Raw genomic sequence first — 19,967 nt, forward strand, 5'->3', positions numbered from 1 at the left:
ATTGGAAACTGCGACCGTAGCGATCACGCGGTTCCAGACTGTTGCACCTAGAACTGCTCGTCCACTCCAGCTGGCCGTGATTAATTGTTGATGAAATAATTGTTTTTGTATTACCAACGTATGAAGGTATCCATTCTTGATAATAGATTATAAGATTATGTAGAGCTGCTAAATTGCGTAGATGTTGAGCGCCACGTTCGTCTGCTGTTGCATATAATCCCACACATCTTCTTGGAACTACGACCGGGTGATTGAACGCAACAGTCGTGGTGCATTTTGGAGTCCTTGTTTTCGTCAGCCCATGAACTCATGAGTGCAACCATGTGAACACAGCCGTTTTAATCGTGAAGTGGCCATAGCACACACATCATGAAAATGTAGAAGAAAGGACAACCCTTTGTCACCGACAATGCTAAAAGGATGATCCTGACAGAACTTCACCCTCCACAAACTGCAGGTTAGCGTTTAATCGTGCCGTCGGTGCCCTCCGCGCCTTGCATCATTTGAAAAGAGGAGAAGTCGCGATTGATCTGACTGCAATATAATTTTTGGTTCAGACAGTGCCTAGTTGCTGTGTTGCTCGGCCCGCTGAAAACGTGACGCTTTTGCGAGTTACCCGTATCAAAATGTCCACTGCACGCAGTTCACTGCTGAATTTTCGTTAAGAAACTTATTGAGATGGACGTGCATCATTCAGTGGCAGCAGTAATCCCTGTCGAGCTTGAAACCGATTATCATTGACAAGGAGTGATACTCTTCTTCGCCCCTGCGGTTATGGTCTTTTTACGACCAATTTTGGTGCTCCAAATTTCACAGATGCGTGTATTCCTTTTACACACGTTAGAAAGTCCACGTTGATACACTAAGAAATCAGGCAATTTCAGACTTTCCGTCACGTGTCCACGTCCGACCACTTTGCTGCGCTGATCTCATATAACCACACACACATAGTTTCTCTGCAATGACGTATGTCAGCAGTGGAACGCCAGCTGGATGGTTGGTACCAGTTCTGTATATTACAGCGAATTCAGTGTGCCCTTTTAAAGGAGTGACGAATGTTTTGTCTGATGAGCGTATCATGCCAGTGTTCACCACATAACTACTACGAGCTTCTGGAAATTAAGTCTAACTGACGAAAGATAAATATTAGGAAGCAGAAAAATGAATTATTACCGTTAGCAGCCATCATGACTGATTAGTCACTCGACATTCTGCTACGTGTTTAGGATAAGAGTACACCTTTCTTAGAATACACAAATAATTCAGAAGTGAGACAAGCAACGCACTGGGAATGTATCATCCATGGTTCTCTATCGTTGTGAGTAGAGCACATTGAAGAAATTTTCCCTAGTAGAGTACTCGTATGTCTGCATGGAAGACGGAGACAATCTGGAGTTTCAAAAACGTTGAGTGTGTCAGAGTTTCAAGATTTTGTTGGTCGCGAAACATAGGAAATGTTCATCATAGCTCGACGTAAGATCAACCATGAACGATTAGCCACTATGAGGACGCTCTTTTTGCCTTCACTCCCTGATGAAATCCAATGTGTTTGTGAGGCAGTTGTCCACCAAACCTCGAGCTGTCTAAGAAGTTAAGAGTTACCTCTGTAACTGTTTAATGGAAACTAAGAGACAATGATTCTTACCCCAGATGCCTGGCGGATGTCCGGCAGTGTGTGTACTGCTCACCGGGTAACAGAGGCGCCCTCATTTCATTGTAGAGTGAACTACGATATTTCATGCTGTTAGAAAATTCCCGTTACAAACCTCTAAGAATTGTAGAGGGGAGTGAGTACATAGCATTTTATTTCGAACAGAAGCCCCTGTCCAGAAACATACGTTTCCGCGCTACAGCCGTTTGGAAACATATTCGCCTGGTGGGTATGCAACGGTGTAGTCATGGTGGTGCGAATGGTTGATGTCATTTGATGTCTCTGACCTGGTTAGAGCCTCATTCAGCTGTTTGTGAGTGTTAGAGCAACGTGGTTGAATACACGTTTGCAGAGTAAGCGGACATGATCCTCCTGAATGACGACGCCCACGCTACTGGAAGAGCTGATCGTCGCCATGATCAAAATCGTTCTCCACGACGCCCGGCTCCATCGGATACCTTTCCGGCACTACTACGCATCGGCTTCGAGAAACGGTACCTTCACCGTCAGTAGGCGTGGCTGTCGCTGTCCAAGGAGACGTCGCGCACCCGAACTGGAAGAGGCCGTATTGCATCATGTAGAAGAGAATCCGCCAACGAGTTCACAAGTAATTTCTTTCGCTATTAAAGAGTGGAACTGTAAAACAAGTGATGTACTTGGTCACGCCTAGTCGGTTACTTGTAAAAGTAGTCGCGTCACCAACATGTTTTCAAATGATTGTAGCACGGAGAAGGTACAGCCTGGGACATGGGTTCCAGTTCAAAACATTATCCACTCACTCCCGTCTACAAGTCCTACAACTTTTTAGCCGGAATTTACGAACACCCTGTACACCAGTAATAAATAAAGGAAAGTGGTATTTAACCGTTTCTATTTTTAAGGGCATTCTTTGCGTTTTGGTGGTGGTAGGGTCACAGTTTCTAAGGGATTCGTGTTATATAGGGACATGGAGGCGCCTACGTTCATTGGTGATGTGAAGAATGCTGTTGATGACCGGAGGTAAGAAGATGTACTACGACCACATGTGCACTTTTCGTAGGTGCCCGCCATTGTTTTCATGGATGATAATGCCCGTTAACGTGCAGCTCTTCTGGTGGCTAAATCTCTCGCAAGTGGTGATACACACTGCGCGGACAGACCTCCAAGATTATACTGAATCGTATAAAGCAGCGAGTTATCGGTTGCTGATGTCTTTTATTTGTCAGAATTTTTCCGTGACGCATTAAGCCGAATCACATCTCCCTCATGGAACTGAAGCGCTCGGTAGATCCCATTAAGTTAACTTAAAGGCAGAATAACTGAAACATGTACTTGCAATATACAAATAGTTTATTGAAAAGTATTATAAATGTAGTTAATGTATCGAATGTGCACGTTGTTAATTACATACTTAGTACATGACAGTGAATCAGATACCCTACAGAGCTAGAGTATCGATATACAGGAAAGGTCAGAGGTACTGTGTCTTCGCACCATAGCTGCAGCTCTCATCCCCAAAGGGTGTTGGCGGAGTCACAGACGTGTCACAAGGGCGTGTCCACTAATGCGACAAAACCAACGCTTGTCGGGCACTTACGGCTATTCTCTGATGTCTTCGATGTGCATAATTGACAGTACAGTGATTGACCTATCATATGTTTGTGTTATTCGATTTATTTCGTTCCATGGACTGTTTGTGCACACTTACAACGAGTTTCGTAACACTCTGGATTTTTCTTCTACCAAGCTATTCACGCTATGAACTATGCCCTCATTGAGCACAGGAACTGACTGTTCTTTTCACCTGTCTCCACGTAATCATCAGAGCAAGTGAACATAAAATATGTTCAACCCAAGCCGAGTAGGATAGAAAAATACATGTCTTCAAATACTGGAATGAAAGTGGAGTAAATACAGTGCAAAAGTAACGTGAAATAGGAATCGAGAAAGGCTATGTTTCTCGGACATGACGACACTCAATTCATTCCTTTGAGAATCTCTACAGGATCACATGTACACACCTAAACTCAGACTCGAATTCTAGACCATTCCTTCTATCATGCTGGAGCAGATGGGTACGGAGATTGATTTTCGGTAGTACATCATCTGTACGAACAAAGGAATCCACGTTGAAGTACTGTAATTCTTGTTCGCAAACAGACACTATACACAATATTGTATCATCTGACTATCATCATTATTAGTTTTCACGAAATAACACAATTAACTGGTATTCGTGAAGTACTATAAATATTGATACTATTTATTGGTACACTAATTTTTAGGTGCTATTGTTACCCTTCCAACTGCCTTGCTGCATTGGTAACCCCGGTTCTCGTCAGATCACCGAAGCTAAGCGCTATCGGCCTTGCTTGGCAATTGGATGGGAGACCGTCTGGGTCTACCAAACGCTATCAGCATGCAGGGTGCACTCATCTCTTATGAGGAAAATTGAGGATCTACTTTATTAAGAAGTAGCGGCTCCGGTCACGAAAGCTGACAACGATTGAGAGTGTGATGTTCTGACAATATGCCCCTCCATATCCGCATCCAGTGACGCCTGTTAGCTGATGGTGACACGGCGGTCTGTCGGTACCGTTAGGCCTGTTTAATCCTGTTCGGACGGAGAGGGCGGTTTAATTTTATCATGGAGAAAAGCTTAAATAAGAAGTAACCTCCCAGTTTGCAATATTCTTTGAGTACTCGACATTCCGCAAGTGTTCAGTACGACTGCCTTCTGCAGTTATCAACAGAGCCCTGTCGGCCCTTCACAGTTTGGGGGTGGTCTCGTTCCTCTCGCCGCCACGGGAAATTTTCATCACGATTATGGGAGTCCAGTGCAGCTGAGAACTGTAAGTTGTCGAAAGTTGTACTCGATGCAGGTAAGTTGATGCTGCAGTGATAGTTCCTGGAAAAAAGAAGAGCCGCGTTAGTATTTTTCCGAATCAGTTCACGTCAGTCACTACCCACAAGCGTTGTCGAGCACCACATGCGTAATGTGAAGCGCACTCTAGGACGTTACGATCGTTAGCCGTACCTGACGGATAAAGCAACAGTTTTCAAGAAATTACAGTTCCTGTTCATGCTGTCCATAATGATCAGAGTGTCATATATTAAATTGGGGGTGTGACCGTTAATAGGTACTTCTGCACAGTGTATTTGTATGAATTCTGAGGTTGCCGTGCGCTACCGTTTTATGCTTCACGATTTTCTGTCAAATCTGCCATATTCATTTCACGGGTCTTACCATGAGCTTTGGGCAGACATCTTATAATCGGTCATTAAATGTAATATCGATATGTTTAGACCCATGAAAATACTGTGTTTGAGATACTTGTCCAAATATGTAGTCGTTTCTAATCCGGAACACAATGAAGCTTTGCATTACGAACCGCACATCCTGTGTAATCATGTGAATATTTCTCTCTACATCTGTAGCTGAAAACTTGATTGCAGTTGTGAAAATTACGGCATGTTCTACGTAGAGTGTTCTAATATTACCACCCTTCAGTATATCGGGATTGACCTGCGTTTTTTTCCGGTCGATGTATGATATGATCTTAGGCCTACATCGTTGACGTCCATCTGATGTAAATTATGGTACATGTTTTATGCTCAAGAATTATGATGTTCTTAGGGAATGAAAATCTCCCCTATAAAAATCAATCAGGATTTGGTACTCAGAGATCTGTAGCGTTATGCAATACATGCTACCCATGAAATACATGCCCCCGTGAAACTTCATAACCTCATAAAATGCGAGATTAACCAGTAGAAATATATTACTATTGTGACACGTGATGAATACATGTTTATATCTTTCTGCATAATATACGTTTTGTAATTAAAATCATAATAAAAACGTTTGGTAAGAGAATTTTGCTAAAGAGACCGAACGTAAACGAATTCTGTGTCTATTTTGCTGTAAAACAAATGATACAGCATTTAATTTCTTCTCGCCTGTCTGTGGCGTCTTATTTATTTATGTATTTATTTATTTATTTTTGCTGGGTCTTCCAGAGTAAGCACAGACGTTTCTATGTACCGTAACTATGGATAAAGTATAAGACATTTTTTGGAAATGTGTAAGTGGGTTGTAATTGTAGTATCAGGCCTGATCACATTCCATGACAATAACTATAACTTTGTATGAATATTTGCACCTTTCTTTTCAGAGACCATAAAGAAAGAATTGGTGACCAGTTGTTCTAGGGAATTACCTATTCAATATCGCTAAGTAGGACGACCCTGAGTTGACAGGCCAATAATTTAATTTCTTTCTTTACTTACATTTTTTACCTAAGAACCATGTTATGTTTATCGATAAATGGCCTTCAAACAATAAGGCCGGCAAACGCTTCGGTAGCTGCATTAATGTCGTGCTTCACGATGTTATTAGGCGGTAACCTGATAACTGCGTGAATATATGATTTCCATCTTTTGCTAGTAATCATTAATTCTATTTATCTATATTTTTTCCTCATGTTTGCCGTCTTTGACCGTTTCTCACGTCCATCAAGGAACCGCATAATAATCAGTATTTTTATTTGACGTAATGGGAAATGTTTCCATAATAGTAATATCACAGGCCTTCCTCTTGTACCATAAGTTCTAGAGTCAAACGTTTCAGATATCAGGAAACTCGGCTCTCCATGTTCGTCTATGAGAACCATAGCGCTGTAGGCAATGGGGCTCAGGTTCATGCCGTATTACTTGACTTCAGGGAGGCATCTGACACAGTCCAGCACTGCCATCCAGTGAAAAAAGAAAAAGTAGCTTCCAGAATATCGGACCACATTGACGACTGGATTCAGAACTTCCTTGCAGTTGGAACTCAACACGATGCTCTTAACGGAACAAAATCGACAGATGTAAACGTAATTTCCGGAGTACCCCAAGGAAGTATGATAGGACCGTCAGTGTTTACAGTGTATATAAATGATGTTGACAGATGATACGGCTATGTATCAGAAAGTGGTAACGCCAGAAGACAACAACGATTTGCAGAATGACATACAGAAGATGGATAAATGACGCAGGCTCATGGAGCTGACGCTGAACGTAAAAAGAAATGTAACTGATTGCTTATACATAGGAAAAGAAAACCACCACCCGTAAAACTCCACTTGTGATAGCAACTTGCTGGAAACATTATATACCCTATAATTTCTGCGGCGACCTTAAGTGCAAAGACCGCATAAAACATACTGAGAGTAACAGGGAGAATCTTAAGTAAAAGTAACTCATCCACGAAAGAAGTGGCCTCCAAGGCGCTAGTTCGAGCGATTCTTGAGTATCATTCATTAGTCAGTGTCCCTTACTAGATGGGACTGATAGAAGAAATATAGAAGAGAGAAGATCCAACGAAGAGCGGTGCGTTTCGTCACAGGGTCGTTTAGTCAATGCAAGATCGTCACAGAGATGCTAAACAAACTCCACTGGCAGTCGTTACTAGAGAGGCGTTGTGCTTCACGGACAGATTTACTATTGAGACTTCGAGAGAACATTTTCCGGGAAGAGCCGGAGAACATATTAGTTCCTCCCACAAATATTTCGCGAAATGACGATAGTGAAAAGGTTCAAGAAATGAGAGTTAATTCAGAGGTTTGACGACAGTTGTTCTTCTCATGCGCCATTCGTCAGTGGAACAGGAAAGGAGGGATCAGTTAGTAGCATCAGAAGTACCCTTCGCCACACACCGTCAGGTGGCTTGCTGAGTATTGATGTAGATAAGGAACAACGTTATCAAAGCTATGTTGCAAATTAAGATTAAAGATAAGAGATTTAGAGTGAGTGTGAAGATTATTCGTGGATAGTGTCTGGAATTGATTCTAGGTATGAACTGGTTAATAGAAACTTGTGCTGTTTTGGAAATTTTCAAGAATTAGTGTAAAAGTAATTATAGGTAAAGAGGAAGATGAATCATTTTTATGATATGCTTAGTCTCAAATTGTAAAGAAAGTGAGGTTCACGTTAAAACACAGAAGGACAAGATTAATGATTACTGTCATGATAATCATACAGGAATAATGGGAATTTTATTAGCAGAAATACAGAATGTAGGTATGAGATGACTTCTACAATGTGTGATGAAGAAGATACGTTACAGATTAACTGAAATTAGTACAGTGGGCTTGAAATATTTAGGTTCACGTTAAAACTAATGGCATCACAAGAAAACATTGATGATATAATTAATGACAAATTAGGTCAAGTGGAATGCATAGGATACGACGAGAAAGAATCACTAAAGAGACTGTTCGTTATCATGTAAATATAAAGAGCACAGACCATTTAAGTTGTGGCTGTATGTTATCCGTATAGCAAAAATGTTGTATATAATAAATGATTTTGTAAATAAATTCGTCACACGTGTCATTATCATCATGAGAGACCAGTAATTCCATGATTCAAAACAGAACTTGGTCAACAATAAACGGTGCAAACGCTGATAGATCATAATTTTAAATGTTTTGTGATATGTTGTGCCATGGTCCACAAATTTTGTCTATTAATATGTTTTTAATCCAACGGCCCTTCCGCAGTGGTAACATCGGTTCCCGCCAGATCACTGAAGTTAAGTGCTGTCGGGTTTGGCTTGCACTTGGATCGGTGTCATTTCGGTGCTGTCGAGCGCTGTTGGCAAGCGGGGTGGTACACTCTGCCCTTGTGAGGCCAGTTGACTGACAAGTAGATGCTCCGGATAGGAAAACTGATAACGACGTGGAATGCGGCATGCTGGTCACATGCGTCTCCATATCCGTACTCAGTGACCTCTATCAGAGGAGAATGACAAGGCGCTCGGTCGGTACCATTGGCCCTTTCGGAGACTGATGTGGCAACAGGAAAGTCATCACGCTCTTGTGCAGCACAACCGTTCACGAGAAAATAAATGCATGAAAAGCACCAAGTTTGCAGTTACTTAATCCGAATTAGTAAATTTTGAAAGCAAATTTAAATGAAATTGAAACTTCCTGGCAGATTAAAACTGTGTGCCCGACCGAGACTCGAACTCGGGACCTTTGCCTCGGTAGCTCAGTTGGTAGAGCACTTGCCCGCGAAAGGCAAAGGTCCCGAGTTCGAGTCTCGGTCGGGCACACAGTTTTAATCTGCCAGGAAGTTTCATATCAGCGCACACTCCGCTGCAGAGTGAAAATCTCATTCTTAAATGAAATTGCTGATTAAAAAATTAACTTATTGTAACTGAAACCTTGTTATGAAAAAAAATTATTTTTAGTACCCTCAGGATAACTTAGTGCCAAATGTGGAAAAACCGAAGCAATTTAATTTTAATTATTGAAAGACAAATGAATTTAGTTTAAGCAAATGAGTTTAATTTTAACATAGGAACAATAGAGTACGTAAAAGGCCAACAAATGTCACTCGCTAAGCTAAATACATAATGAATGAAGTTGTGCATTCTTGATTTTTGCTGTATGTTTAGTTATTAGCTTTGCCAGCGAAATTTTACGTTACTTTAAGTGAGCGAAGTTAACACTCAAAATAGCAAAATTTAGACTGAAAATGGTCATTAGTAACAAACCAAAACTGGGAGTAAATAGTTAATCAATTTTCATACTTTTACGACACTCGGTGATTGCTAGAAAGGAGAGGGATTCGCTATGATACTGTACGAGGACAATGACAACACAGGTGCCCTACAAGTTTTAACTATTGCAGATTATTACCGGCAGAAGTTAGTCAAAGTTTGTGAAAGAAATGCCGATGTGTAATGCGTGTGCAATATTACTTATATTCTGTCTGTTAACAGTTTGATGATGTTGTAGCTATGTGGCCGACGAAGAAGGCAGCTGACGACAATTCTGAGGTGCTTCTGTTACTGCTGCTGGTTGAGAACCACGAGTCGTCTCCAGATCCATGGACAATTACGGGACAAACAATAGTTAGAACTGCAGTTTCCTCCGCCTGGTCGCTTTACCGTTGTCTCAGCACTCAAGTGTTAGCAAAGTAGGAGCCCTTACATTGACCCAATCACAGCCGCACACCGCGTTTGCGGAGGCGCCCAACAAACACTTCCGCACTTTTTCATAACTGAAGCTGCTGTTCGCAGCGGTACAGAGACTCTCTATACGCCAACATAAGCAATGGCATAGTTACTGCAATTTAGTCGTTGCTAGCGATACATTATTTAAATGTTCCCTTGGCCATTACCCAGCAATTTACAATATCTACACTATAATTGCAATCAAATATATACCTCCACAAATAAATATACTATTATATCCATTACATATTAAATATAGTGTCTGTCAGAAAGCTGACAGTTTCAGAATTAGCAGTATATTACAATTTATCACCGGATATTAAACGGCGAAAAATTCTGGGTGGTGCAGAAGGTATTTTATCAGCAATTTCTGTGTTACGTGGTATTCATGTTGGGAACAAACCGAGATGGTGTTTGTATGCGGCCAAGCAGACAGAAACGGTTGAAAGGTGGCTACACTGAGCCACAGCGCCAAAAATCGCGCCAGAGAGTATTGTTCCGCCGCCTCCACTGGCAGTGCTTATTGAGACGTAGCGGCAGGCAGTTCTTGCCGAGAAGTTGTGGTGGACACTGCGTGTAGCTGAAGTTAGAGTGAGATGCGGTAGTGGAGAGTGTTGTTCCATGTTTATGCAGTTATTTGATGGGAGAGATAGCAGATGTTGTTCCAATGGAGATATTGTAATGATCTGAGTGCTTTTCGTCAATATAAATTAAGGTAACTAACGACTGTTCCTTATTTTCTTATTATTTGTGTGTCCTGAATAATGCTTCATTACAGGTTCAGTCAACAAAGCATCTGGCGTGTGTTCTTGTATTAGAGTGTAATTCTGGGTTTCTTGCACAATTATAGTATTTCTAATTTTCTTTTATCACGTCAGTATAAATGATATTTAAAAATTCTTGTCTTGTTGAAGAAGAACCGTGCCAGATGTGCGTTGAGTCATACTACCACATACAGAACAGCTACACTTGTGCTATGTTGGCTTCGTAGATTTTATAGTTGCTGGGGACTTAATTAATTAACTGTGTTAACGAAAATTTTGTTTCATTGTTTGTTGTTATTCTATGCAGTCAGATTGCGTACGAAAACTAGTCAGGGCCAGCCGTTTACGAGACTTGCGTAATCGGACATACAGCTACTAAAAATATTTGCATTCATATTTAATTTTAATTAAGCCCCCATGCACGTGGATGTATGTCATTCTTAGAATTGCGGAAGATCTTAAATTTCCGAACAGTCAAAAAGTGTTTATAGTCAAAGTTTTCGCCTCGTGGCGACAAAGACCTACCGCGTCTGTCCCAGTCCGAATGCCGATTATTGTCAAGTTCGCGCGCCTGGCGCTCTCTTGTTGCATCCCGTAAATGAAACAAATTGTTTTCTTCAAACCCCTCTGGTATCTGTGATTCTAAATTTCTTCTGCTATCTTTTCCTACGATCTCGCCTTCAATTTGTTTGACTTGCTTTTTTAATGCCTCAAATTCCCTTTTCACGCGTTCATTAAATTTTCCCTGATTTTCAACATGTTTATTTATGCTCTGGTACTCTTCGGTTTCTGAAAATGGCAATGGAGCTGTGTCATCTGAATCTCTGTCCCCATTTAAACTAAGATTTGTCAATTTATCTGAAATCTCCTCCACTCTTTCCGATGAGTCACCAATTTGTTCTTTCTGTTTAGTTACGTCTTCCGTAAGTGTCGCGACTCGCGTTTCAGTATTAACGCATTTAGTAGTTAACTGCTCATACTGTTGTGTTAGGTTATTTAATCTGTCATTTGGTACGGATTCCTCGATTCTCTCAAATATTTGTTCCTTATCTTTTGCACGTTGTAAATTTAACTCTGAAAATTTCTGTACTATCACGCGATCTCTTTCTTCCTGTTCTCTATCCTGTTCCCTTTGTCTAATCTCTACTGCAACTAATCTATTACTGTGAGCATTCAAAATCGGTTGTACCTCTTCTCGAATTTCTTTCTTTAATTCATCTTTCATATTTTTGAAACATGTCCCTATTCGTGAATCTAACCGTGTTTCCAAAGTTCCCATCTCGGTTTTAATTGTTCCTATCTCTGTTTTTAATTCAGATCCTAACTGCGATCCCAATGAGTCTAACCGTGTTTCCATATCTGTTTTTAATTCAGATCTAAACTGAGTTTGCATTGTTCCCACATCAGTTTTAATTTCAGATCGTAACTGTGATCCCATATTTAATATAGCACTCATCAACTGCTCCATATTAAATGGTTCAGAATTCTTTTCGCCCCTAACATTTTCCGCAATACTAACTTCCTTCTGCATAGCCATAAGGCTACCTGTGTTCGATACTATTCCAGAATCTTCTGTCGTTAATCTCGGATTCTGTGAATTTTCTGGTTGAGAAAAATTTTGAAATGGTTCCGGACTATTTTCTCGACTGATTAAATTGTTTTCCACTTCATTATTCATGATACTGTTTTCCTCTGTTGGCGAGTTCGCCATGTTAACAATTTCGTCATTCTCACTATCCATCATTTTTGCCTTTTTCATCGATCGCGTAATAATTTACAAAACATACAAAATTCGTCACTGTACGAAAATTTATACACAATGACACTTTATCACCAACAATATCAATCACACGAAATGCTTCCTTCAAACACGATTAACGAACAATAGAAGAATGACAATTACCAATCTACACATGCAAAATAGACTACAATTACTGAACTACAGATTACTACAACAATACTACTGTCTACTATTTTTGCAATCAGAAGAATTCCAAGGGACGATCCGAAGCAGCGGTCGCCACGTGCATGGGGGCTTAATTAAAATTAAATATGAATGCAAATATTTTTAGTAGCTGTATGTCCGATTACGCAAGTCTCGTAAACGGCTGGCCCTGACTAGTTTTCGTACGCAATCTGACTGCATAGAATAACAACAAACAATGAAACAAAATTTTCGTTAACACAGTTAATTAATTAAGTCCCCAGCAACTATAAAATCTACGAAGCCAACATAGCACAAGTGTAGCTGTTCTGTATGTGGTAGTATGACTCAACGCACATCTGGCACGGTTCTTCTTCAACAAGACAAGAATTTTTAAATATCATTTATACTGACGTGATAAAAGAAAATTAGAAATACTATAATTGTGCAAGAAACCCAGAATTACACTCTAATACAAGAACACACGCCAGATGCTTTGTTGACTGAACCTGTAATGAAGCATTATTCAGGACACACAAATAATAAGAAAATAAGGAACAGTCGTTAGTTACCTTAATTTATATTGACGAAAAGCACTCAGATCATTACAATATCTCCATTGGAACAACATCTGCTATCTCTCCCATCAAATAACTGCATAAACATGGAACAACACTCTCCACTACCGCATCTCACTCTAACTTCAGCTACACGCAGTGTCCACCACAACTTCTCGGCAAGAACTGCCTGCCGCTACGTCTCAATAAGCACTGCCAGTGGAGGCGGCGGAACAATACTCTCTGGCGCGATTTTTGGCGCTGTGGCTCAGTGTAACCACCTTTCACGGTCAAGCGGCAACACACTATACCAAAAGAAGTGCCCTCACAGGCATTTGCCACATCACACAACATTTTAAGCCCATTCTGGACGCCTGTGTGATAATGGGTATTTTCAAAAAGACGAACGTTGTGCGATGTGTACGGTGTCTGTAAGAGAACTCCGTTTCTATCTGCCTGGCCGTTCACAAACACTATCCGACATGGAAACCGGACCATTCTGTTGCTTATTGTACGCTCCGTCAATAGCATGGCCTGCTACATACAAGGAACACACGGCATACGGTCAGAGCAACTTTCACTCGTCAGCGCCATGTATCATCGCAACGACGCATTCCTGGACACACGTCCATAGGAACTTCCCCACCCCCCCCATCCCAGTCAGAAATTCGTCCTGTTGGTTTTATATGTATATATCTTTCTACGTTTACCCAGTGTATGCAACAGTGCAGGTGAGGCCGTGGTTAGATTCTTTTATTTTCTTAAGTTTCACAGATCCAGAGCCCGCCGCGGTGGTCTAGCGGTTCTGGCGCTGCAGTCTGGAACCGCGGGACTGCTACGGTCGCTGGTTCGAATCCTGCCTCGGGCATGGGTGTGTGTGATGTCCTTAGGTTAGTTAGGTTTAAGTAGTTCTAAGTTCTAGAGGACTTATGAGCTAAGATGTTGAGTCCCATAGTGCTCAGAGCCGTTTGAACCATTTTGAACAGATCCAGAAACTTAAAAGAAAATTTACAGTGAAATGAAAACCCTTAGCTGCTTACAGGCGTTTACATACGTCAACGGGAACAGATGAAAATGTGTGCCCCGACCGGGACACGAACCCGGGGCCGCCCGGAGTGGCCGAGCGGTTCTAGGCGCTACAGTCTGGAAACGCGCGACTGCTACGGTCGCAGGTTCGAATCCTGCCTCGGGCATGGATGTGTGTGGTGTCCTTAGGTTAGTTAGGTTTAAGTAGTTCTAAGTTCTAGAGGACTGATGACCTCAGCAGTTACGTCCCATAGTGCTCAGAGCCATTTGAACGAACCCGGGACCTTCTGCTTAAATAGCAGACGCTCTAGCCATCTGAGCTACCGAGGACACAGACGATAATGCGACTGCAGGGATTTATCTCTGGCACGCCTCCATCGAAACCCACATTCTCAACGTTTAGTCCCGCACTACATTCGTAGTGCCCCCGCCCATTATACTCATTACTCGCGGCGCTTTGCCAATTCCCGTAAGAGTTCGGGCACTGTTTGTGCATCCGCACAGAAAAAGATGGTTCAAGTGGCCGATGAGACTTAAGTATATATATACTAAGACGGTATCTGTTCTTTCGGACATATCCCGGTCGGGGCACACATTTTCATCTGTCCCCGTTGACGTATGTCAACGCCTTTAAGCAGCTAAGGGTTTTCATTTCATTGTAATTTCATTCTAACGAGCTGCATGTCCGAAAGAACAGGTACCACCTTAGTATGTATAAAAAAAATTTGTTGGGGGATGTGAGAAGCTTAAGCCACATCTCTGCATAAATTTTATAACATTTTTATAGCTACGTTTGAAATTCGGAACACGAAGATTCATGTCGTTTTGAGGTAACAAGCAGCGCACACAATGCATCAAGTGACGGATGGTCTCAGAGCGAGAGAATGGTGCGATTAGTTGAGGCCGTAACGTGCTGGTACAAATACGGACAGTAGGGAGTAACGTACGAGGCCTGACGCGGAGGAACGTAACTTATATAAGTTACATTTGTTGTTTCAATATTAACACATTCTTATGCCGTGTTTCTGACTTCACTTGCATTGACAGGTTGTTAGTACCAAAAGCAATAACTTTTAATCGATGCGTAAAAGTCTAAAGACAGATTTCACTTCATATAACTAGCCATTGGCGGAAAACGACGAGGTAATCACAGGAATACCCGCAGCGGGTAAGCGCCAAACAGTTAATGTAACTCTCAGAAATCTATAAACGGTTCCGGTTTCCAGTTGGGTGGGGGGTGGGGGGGGGGGGCAAGTGGGCGCGTACCTTAATGTGCCGAGTGCGATTTAGAATGCTGATGAATCCAATCGTTGAAAGGGTAGTATCCTGCCACTCGTCTAATATATGGTGCCTAGGAAGACGTTTTCTCGGATCGCTAGACAATAATTTAAGCAAATCCTACTATTGACGTTTATTACAGTGACTTAAAGACAATACTTAAAAAAATGATTCAAATGGATCTAAGCACTATGGGACTTAACATCTGAGGTCATCGTTCCCCTAGACTTAGAACTACTTAAAGGGGGTACGACGTCAAAAGGGCCGTCTTGAAGCAGGAGAGAGACCACAGGACATTTTAATTTCAACTGTCTATAATTTTACGAATAAATTCATAAAACTTTGTCAGCATGACCAGGAAGGATTCAGGATTCACAATCATAGCAGTGGAAGTTAAAAAAAATTTTTTTACTTGTGAAAGTTGATCATTTTTTCACTTCTATTGGCTGCGTTTGTTGCTATAGGTACACGTTTCTTCATAAGTAAGAGAGATTCTTCGATGAATTTTGTACAGCATACAAACCATACTAACAGGTGTATGAAACTCTAGAAATTATTTATTTTATGAAATAATGAATGTGATGTTACAGTTTAAACTTTATGTTTAGAAAAAACCCAAATATTATAGTTAATTATCTCATTTTTTACCACAGTTTTTAATATATTTGGAAAATTCTAGAGTTTCATACACCTGTAAGTATGGTTTGTATGCTGTGCAAAATTAATCGAAGAATCTCCCTTACTTCTGAAGAAAAGTGTGCCTATAGCAACAAATGCAGCCAATGGTAAGTGAAAAAAGGTGAAATAAAATTGTAAAAAAAAAATTCTTATATTTTTGAACTTCCACCACTATAAGTGTAAATCCTGAATCCTTTCTGGTCATTGTGACAAAGTTTTATGAATTTATTTTTAAAAGTATAGAGAGTGGAAGTTAAAAATTCCTGTGGTGTCTCTCCTGCTCCAAGTCGTTCCGTTTGACGTCCTACCCCCCCCCCCCCCCCCCTTAAACCTAACTAACCTAAGGACATCACACACATCCATGCCCAAACAGGATTCGAACCTGCGACCGCAGCAGCAGAATGGTTCCCGACTGAAGCGCCTAGAACCGCTCGGCCACAGTGACAATACTTAACTCGGCGTATTCACAACGGTGAGTCTCAAGCAAATGGCGATATGCAAATAATCAATGTCCTTTGGTACATACAATTTCAAAACAAGCAAAATAAAACAGTTGTAAGTCACTGCTGCAGCGTTGTATGACGGCTCGTCTTCTACCGCGGACGCGGCTACGCGGCGCGGCGCTAATGTTCTCTTCGTATAGATGCTTGTCTTTGGGTCGTCCGACTATTTGCTACGTTTTCTCAAAGCCCTCTCTGCCGTAAGAATCTAGGCTGACGTGACGGCGCTTGATGTTACGCTGGAACAAAAAGTTGCCTCAGAATACATAGATATGTGATCTAGTGTGAAATGTGAAAACGTGTGGATCATTTTTGTGACTGTCTGGGGTGCTGTAAATTTAATGAACCATGGACCATAAACCATGGACCTTGCCGTTTGTGAGGAGGCTTACATGCCTCAGCGATATAGATAGCGGTACCGTAGGTGCCACCACGACGGAGGGGTATCTGTTGAGGGTCCAGACAAACGCATGGTTCCTGAAGAGGGGCAGCAGCCTATTCAATAGTTGAAGGGGCAACAGTCTGAGTGATTGATGATATGGCCTTGTAACACTAACCAAAACGGCCTTGCTGTGCTGGTACTGCGAACGGCTGAAAGCAAGGGGCAACTACAGCCGTAATTTTTCCGAAGAGCATGCATATTTACCGTATGGTTAAACGATGATGGCGTCCTCTTGGCTAAAATATTCCGTAGGTAAAATAGTCCCCCATTCAGATCTCCGGCAGGGGTCTACTCAGGAGGACGTCGTTATCAGGACAAAGGAAACGGGCGTTCTATGAATCGGAGCGTGGAATGTCAGATCCCTTAATCGGGCAGGCATGTTAGGAAATTTAAAAAGAGAAGTGGATAGGTTCAGGCTAGATGTAGTGGGAATTAGTGAAGTTCAGTGGCAGGAGAAAAGTCTTCTGGTCAGGTGAATACAGGGTTACAATACAACGTCAAATGTGGGTAATGCTGGAGTAGGTTTATAAATGAATAAAAAAACAGGAGCGCAGGTAAGCTACTACAAACAACATAGTGAACGCATTATTGTAGCAAAGATAGACACGAAGACAGGAATTCTTTACAGACGAATAGAGAAAATGGTAAAAGCCGACCTCGGGGAAGATCAGCTCGGATTCCGTAGACTACCTGAGGCAATAACATCCCTACGACTTATCTTAGAAGACAGATTACGGAAAGGCAAATCTAAGTTTTTAGCTTATAGAAAGCTTTTGACAATGTTGACTGGAATACTGTTTTTAAAATTCTGGATGTGGCAGGGATCAAATACAGGGATCGAAAGGCTATTTACAATTTGTACAGAAACCAGATGGAAATCTTAAGAGTCGAGGCGCACGAAAGGGAAGCAGTGGTTGAGAAGGGCGTGCGACAGGGTTGTAGCCTATCTCCGATGCTATTCAATCTGTATATTGAGCAAGCAATAAAGAATACAAAAGAAAAATTTCGAGTAAGAATTAAAATCCATTGAGAAGAAATAAAAACTGTGAGGTTTTCCGACGACACTGTAATTCTGTCAGAGACAGCAAAGTATCAGCAGGAGCACATGAACCGAATGGACAGTGTCATGAAAGGAGGGTACGAGATGAACATCAACAAAAGAAAAACGAGGATAATGGAATGTAGTGAAATAAATCAGGTGGTACTGAGGAAATTAGATTAGGAAAAGACACTTAAAGTAGTAGATGAGTTTTACTATTTGGGGAGCAAAACAACCGATAATAGTCGAAGTAGAGAGGATATAAAATGTAGACTGACTATGGCAAGGAAAGCGTTTCTGAGGAAGAGAAATTTTTTAACATCGAGTATAGATTTAAGGGTCAGGAAGTTTGTTCTGAAAGTATTTGTTTGGAGCATAGCCATGTATGGAAATGAAACATGGACGATAAATAGTTTAGACAAGAAGAGAATAGGAGCTTTCGAAATGTGGTGCTACAGAAGAATGCTGAAGATTAGATGGGTATATCACGTAACTGACGAGGAAGTACTCAATAGAATTGGGGAGCAGAGGAAACTGTGGCACAACTTGACTTCAAGAAAGTATCGGTTGGTAGGACACGTTATGAGACATCAACGGATCATCAGTTCAGTATTGGTGGGAAGCGCGGGTGGTAAAAATCGTAGAGGGAGACCATGGCATGAATACACTAAACTGATTCAGAAGGACGTTGGTTGCTTAGTTACTAGGAGATGAAGAAGCTAGCACTGGATAGAGTAGCATGGAGAGCTGCATCAAACCAGTCTCTGGACTGAATACCACAACAAAATTAATAGAATCAGGATACTTTTCCGCGATTAACGATGATAGACTGGCTTTTGGGGCAGTTTCTTAAGAAAGAAAATAGACTGGAATCCGCATACTTTGCAACTTCTTTTCAATAGCATTGAATTCTTCCCCATTTGTTGTTTTGTTACCCACTAATTACTGCTTGCACGTCGAAGCCTCCGGCCAGCGAACAAATAACCGATCGGAACCTCAACTACAAGGCACCTTTATAAGTCGAGAGGTAAGCAGGTTGTCTCTTGTTGTGGTAGGAAAAATGATGGTGGTCATAGGTTAGTTAAATCCACAGTGTTTGATAATCCTGGCACATCTTTAAGGTGGGAGGTGTTAGTTAATGTAAACTGTTGTGTAGCATTTGGGAGTCGAATTCAACTTTACAGTGAAACTACATTTTACTACAAGTACCAACGACCCCCAAATTCATTACAAGGTTCCGTTAAATATAAATGAATAATGAAGAAAATAAAATTAACACCCTTGAAATACTGCGAAAACATTTTATCTAGAAAATCTGCTACGATAATAAAAGAAAATTGGAAAATGTAATAGCAGGTAGTTGCAATTAAACTGATGTTGTTCCAAGTGCTGCAATGCGGGCTGTATACGTCGCAGGATGCAGAAACTTTGTAGGTGTGTTTATTAATCGGTGCGGTCGCGGATATGCTAAAAAAATAATAGTTCCACTTTCTGCCATGAAGTGAAAATATGGCACTGTAAGCATTGAGAAGGCGGTTTGGCTGTAGTAAAAGGGGAGGCACGTGCTGCACGGTCGGCCATACCCACAGCAACTTCATCCACAAGTGCCATGGAAATGGCCGACTCCCTCTCCCTGCTGCACCACCTAATTCGATTCTTTCTTCAAATTCCTTGGTCAATTTTTTTAGTTCAGTTATTAATATAGTGTCGCTTTGTAGCTGTTTCTGTCAGTGATTTCACCCCAATGCAGCTCTGCTATTGCTGCCGTTCAGGCAGAACAACTTCAGCAGCAGAGCATGGTCATTCTTTCCAACAAGTATTGCGTTTCGTAAGAAAAACTTCGATCTTGTTATCCCTTTACAGCAGAGTCGCTTCACCAAGCAATTTGAAAAGGCATTCTTGGCCAAATATTGGTCAACATGTATTCAGGAGAGATTACGGAAAGAGGTATATAATCCAGAGCCGTATTCTCCACGATTAGACAATTTGCGAAAATATTTTGAGAAATACATTAAGAAGACCCGTTACTGGGACGCGCAGATTTCATCCCGGGATTTGATCAGACTTTAGAAATCACACTTGCCGATACATTAAAGGAAAAACTTATACACGTATCGGAGAACG

At 41.3% G+C, this 19,967-nt stretch overlaps 1 non-coding gene across 1 annotated transcript; it reads left to right on the forward strand.

Moving 5' to 3' along the window:
- The first annotated feature begins 8,654 nt into the window (after positions 1-8,654).
- On the forward strand, positions 8,655-8,729 carry Trnas-cga (transfer RNA serine (anticodon CGA)). The gene has a single exon. It is a non-coding gene; the product is annotated as a tRNA-Ser (tRNA).
- The last annotated feature ends 11,238 nt before the right edge of the window (positions 8,730-19,967 follow it).

The sequence above is a fragment of the Schistocerca cancellata genome, chromosome 2 (genome assembly GCF_023864275.1).
Source record: "Schistocerca cancellata isolate TAMUIC-IGC-003103 chromosome 2, iqSchCanc2.1, whole genome shotgun sequence".
NCBI lineage: Eukaryota > Metazoa > Arthropoda > Insecta > Orthoptera > Acrididae > Schistocerca > Schistocerca cancellata.